The sequence below is a fragment of the Penaeus japonicus genome, unplaced genomic scaffold (genome assembly GCF_977035675.1).
Source record: "Penaeus japonicus unplaced genomic scaffold, GWHDUDI00000001_assembly GWHDUDI00000037, whole genome shotgun sequence".
NCBI classification, from domain to species: domain Eukaryota; kingdom Metazoa; phylum Arthropoda; class Malacostraca; order Decapoda; family Penaeidae; genus Penaeus; species Penaeus japonicus.
In genome coordinates, this window is record NW_028234439.1 from 3,306,462 (window position 1) to 3,311,461 (window position 5,000).

Sequence of the window (5,000 nt, forward strand, 5' to 3'; positions counted from 1 at the left end):
TCTGTCTCTCTCTTTCTATCTCTTTCGCTCTTTCTCTCTCTCTCTCTCTCTCTCTCTCTCTCTCTCTCTCTCTCCCTCTGTCTCTCTCTCTGTCTATCTCTTTCTCTCTTTCTCTCTCTTTCTCTCTTTCTATCTCTTTCGCTCTTTTTCTCTCTCTGCTTCTCTCTCTCTCTCTCTCTCTCTCTCTTTCTATCTCTTTCGCTCTTTTTCTCTCTCTGCTTCTCTCTCTCTCTCTCTCTCTCTCATTCTCTCTCTCACTCTATAACTGTAAGCTTTTTGTAATAGGTATGCAAATCCCAAATAAGGTACTAAGATAGGGGGCGAGGATAACTTAAGTTACCTCATCCTTTTGAAATGTAAGTAACCACCTGTCTCATTAATAAACTTGTTAAAATCAAAACCTACTCATTCGTCACTCGGTCAGAGTAGGTAGCTGCTTATTCATGCTGTCTTTGGTGTACAGTTCTGACCTTCGACGCAGCTTATTCAAATGGATCACCTTTAGTACATTTGATGGGTATTGCATTTCAATCCGGGAGTCATTCCAAGGACTCTCTACTAATGAATGTTTCATGACTATATCTTGTCACTCCTTACGTGGTCTTTCAGTCAAAGAGCCTACAATCCGCAATGTCGTAGAATACCAGCTGTCTGTTTATCATCAAACTATCCAACATCGGCAAGGAAGAGCAGTTCAGGTACTTTCTACAGTGTCCAAGAGTCTAAACTGATTTATTGAGTTTTGTATATCGCTCTACCTCTTCCGACACTCCATGATATAAAAACAAAAAAAAAGGTCAACTTACACGGTATATCCAGCCATGTCTTCCTGGTCTGAGATGACCCAAGATTCTGGATATTTATCTATGTTGCAAGAAGTGCAAGAAGCAGGAACACAGCAATGTCCACAGATCTATACCAGACCCACGTGTAAAGGCATTGATCTAGTCTCTTCCTGACACTGCAAGCATCAACGACACGACTTTTCATATATTTGACACGGCAGTTCACCGTAAACTTTCTGCTGAATAAATCTCGGGGTTCCAGTGACTAATTATCGTACTTGGAGTTCTTCCAAAGATTTCAAGATCCCATCGTCAACAAGAAATTGTCGGGCAAGATCTACCGATGGCATATGTCAAAAATACTATCACTACAACAGCTCCTCCCTATAAACCAGACTTGCTCGTGACACTGCCAGGTTAAACAAAACCCTGATTCATCCATTCATAGTGACAGGTCGTTGTTTCCCAGCTGCGTCATATTTCTTTTTATTACTATTATTAATCCTCAAATGGCGCGAATGCATAGCTAAGACAAATCCTTCATCTGAAAATAATTTTGTGGTTATGTAAGCATAGAGGCGCTGACTTTATTTTCCACGAGCCGAGTTCTAAACGAATCCACTTTTTATAAACTGAAATTGCGAGATTAATTCAGCTAACTTCCTCGTCACCTTTAACCCCGATGCCTTTTTAGTCTTCACTGGCAAAATCTCTTGGGAATTTACAGAAGCTCTATTCTTATCGTCTCGGACTTTTGTATTCCGAACAAAGATGCAGTCCATCTTTTGTATTCCTATCGACGGAACAGGTAGTATATAGACGCGGATGCAAGGACAGTGTAAGTCTGCAACATAAACTGTACTTAACCTTGGCATTCGTTGGTCCCGTTCTGAGCTCGGTATTATACTCAACTGCTGCTTACGTTCTAAAACATGATAAACTTATATTAGATGTCACACGAGCATGTATTTACTTCAACGTTATTTTAACCATAAAGTGACATTTCACAAAGACTCTCTCTCTCTGCAATCCAGACATTCTTTGCAACAGTCGTCTTACACTCAGTCAATGGTGCATCAGCTGTACCTGTTTTCGTGAGTTGTAGCCATCCCAATTCCTGTCTCTGCTTATATTATCTTTACTTCCCTTTCCTTATTTTTTTTTCTGATCTGGAAGACTTGTTTAGATTTCAAACAATTATTTACATTTATCGCAATACCAGTTATACCATTAGCGTCCTTTTGATTGCAATATTACTAACCTAGTGTTGTTTCACGCTCAAGATGAAGTTTTATATCGAGTAAAAGTTGAACCTCATCTTGAGCTAAGATAGGACAACGGGCTCATTATAAGATGTTGCAGGCGTTCATCTAAAAATTCTCTTTACTTATTGAACTTTCTCAATTTCTTATGTTGCCTTTTAACATCTTCCAACAGGTTTCTTTGTAAACCGTCTGTAGCTTTACCTACAACTGCCTATATATTTCTTCTAGCTATTCTTGCATCTCCATCTTTTATTGTGAGTTTTCTTATCAGACTTTCTCTGTATCTCTAACTCCCATCACCGTCCTTGTAAAAAACTTCGCAGGATTCACATTGAAACTCCTCCTCTAACCAAGTACTGATGAATCAGCTACCCATTAAGGAGTTAGATTGGCAATTGACATTAGAAATGATATCAGGCATTAGCCGGTTCTCTCTCTTGTTTCACAGACTTCTTCTTGGTTTCATTGCACTTCATGATAACCATAACATTTGTACTATAAATAATTACTTTTTTTTGTAATGTGAAGTGACTTAAAACGATATGTTAAAATTAAAGAGTAAAAATATTTTTATGTGCAGCTTCTCTGCTAGTGACGCATTTCTTCCACACATTGCGTGTAATGTATATGATTAAGAAACATGTTAACGCAAGATTAATAACAAAACTTGCAAAATAAAAATATTTTCATTCGAGTAAATTGCAAAATAATTGTCCAGAAACTAAAGCATCAGTTCAGCAATATACCGGTCTCATAAACGTGCACTCAACTCTCACAATAATACGCACGATGTATTTTTGAAACATTATTACATACCATCACGATAGATTAAGATATTTAAGAGCAATATCCACCCCAGAAAAGACGATTCCGAATATCCAATTAATAGTTCTCATTTACGAAAAGTAAACAACGCGACCCGCATCTAGCGAGCTCCAGAAACAATTATGCTCTGTGACTTGAGTAATCAATTGCATGAATCATTGTGAGACAGCCTCTCTTTACGCGATTATGAAGGTACGTGCTCGATTTTCGCTCTCAGATCACTTACAAAACCCGAAAGACACGTCAGCTCGTCCCAGGAGAGTCCCCAAATAGGCCCAAACAGCAAAATAAGGTCGGAAAAAAGCCAAAACCCAGCGGAGTGATCCGAGGAAGTGGGTTGGGCTGTGGGGACAAGAGTGGCCTTGTCGACCCGTAAATTGCGAGTTTTAGATGCAATTTCCCTCCCCATGTGTGTTGTGGCGAGCTGACTAGATACACACGAGCTCTCTCGGCTGTTAGGACTCCCGGCGGCTTGTCTGTGGCTGTATTATCACTGTAAGTCAAGAGAGGGACTTATGGTGAAGGGGTCGCGATGGGTAAAATTTTTCCCCTTGCATTGATGTGGTGTTTATGCAGTGCTACAACAACAGTGCTAGATCTCCGAGGCGATAATAATGCCCCTCTTTTGAGTTCGTTATCGACTTGTAGTGTATCCAGATGGCGATAGGAAGCGAATTTTTTTTTTTACGATTTTGTGGTGCGATAGTGTGTGTGTATTGATGACTGGCTTTACGAGGTTGTGAGAGTGATTGTGCACTTCTGATCAGGCTAAGGGTGTGTTCAGTGCTTACTAGGCTTTGATTTTTGTCATTAAATAGATATGGCTGAAGAAGGTATCGTTATGTAGGATTGTGGGAGACGGTGCGATGTTCTGAGGACGTATGACGTTGTATGCATTAGTTTAACATGTAGGCCTGTAGTTGGTAGTGACATGAAATATAGTAAATAATTATTACAATATAATGGATTGTTTATGCAACGCTCTCTCATTGTCTTTTATGCTTCGTACAGAATATGTGCGCTTGCCAAAGACGCAGCCTTGAGGTTGAACGGGGTAGCCCACCTCCATTCGTCTTGGTATTTATGATGTTAGCAGACGCTGGGATTTATATTTATTTTTTAAGTAGAAGTACATTGTTACTGAAATAAATTGTATTTGTCATTATATTTATAAATAAGTGTTTCTGCTGTTATTATTTTTGTGTCGTTATTATACTTAATTATTGATATATTATATATATATATATACTTCATCATCATTTTGATCATTTTCATATTTGTCAACATTATTGTCATTATCTCTATTATCATTATTACTGGTATCACCTTAGTAGTATAGTTGGAATACGTTTGTAGCGGTATTAGTAAAAGTAGTAGTAGTATCATGGTTAAAAACATCACTACATCATTATTATTATTATTATTGTTATTGTTGAAAAGAATCATAATCACGGGAGAGACCCTTTTGTTTTTAACTCCAATAAAAATGCTTCATCATGTTGTAGGAATTCCACCTGTTACATGATAAATCCTATAATTTTCTTTTTCATGTATTTGTATTTTGTTATTATGGTTGTTCCTGTAGTTAGTTGGTTCCACTGTTCTTTGTATTATATTTCTTTGGTCAGCTATTTAAGAAATGAAAAAAAATATCAATGGGTAATATAGGTTTTATTTATGGTATTTATTTTGGATTTATTTGAGTAACATTTGTTAGTTGTTTATGTTACCAGTTACTGATACTGAGGAAAGAAAAGGATTTAGAAACGAATTACATGTTTACTAAGTATAGTTGTGAAAACTGTTGCCCATTTTTAATAAGATATATTAAACTTTTGTTTTTCTAAAAAGATCTAAGCGCAAACCAGCCATGGGTTCACCTGTGAAACAATTGAATAGATGCATGAGTTGTTTTGGTTGTAATTCATGCTGATTATTTGTGCGTATACTTCAAATACTAGTTGTAAAACAGCATGCAACATGTGCCATTTCATGCTACCATGTCCAGGCCACTATTCTTGTATTTTTATTTTATGCAAATATTCTAATATGTGTTTCTTGCTGCAGTGTGCTTCTCAGACATTTCAGCAGCTAAATATCTGTTCTATGTTTAACTGACACTTAT

General features: G+C 37.3%; 1 protein-coding gene across 5 annotated transcripts in view; it reads left to right on the forward strand.

Annotated features, from left to right (window-relative positions):
- The window catches only part of LOC122251483 (uncharacterized), an 82,356-nt gene that overhangs the window by 59,787 nt on the left and 17,569 nt on the right, over nt 1-5,000 (forward strand). For 2 of the 5 annotated variants that reach the window (XM_086532212.1, XM_086532216.1), the window contains exon 1: nt 2,936-3,067. The exons of 1 other annotated variant lie outside the window; for it this stretch is intronic. The gene's annotated coding sequence lies outside the window, so the exon portion shown is untranslated. Of the gene's footprint in view, nt 1-2,935; nt 3,068-3,110; nt 3,371-3,886; nt 3,964-5,000 lie in introns of those variants that run through there. 2 more of the 5 variants (XM_086532213.1, XM_086532214.1) reach the window with 2 other exon arrangements.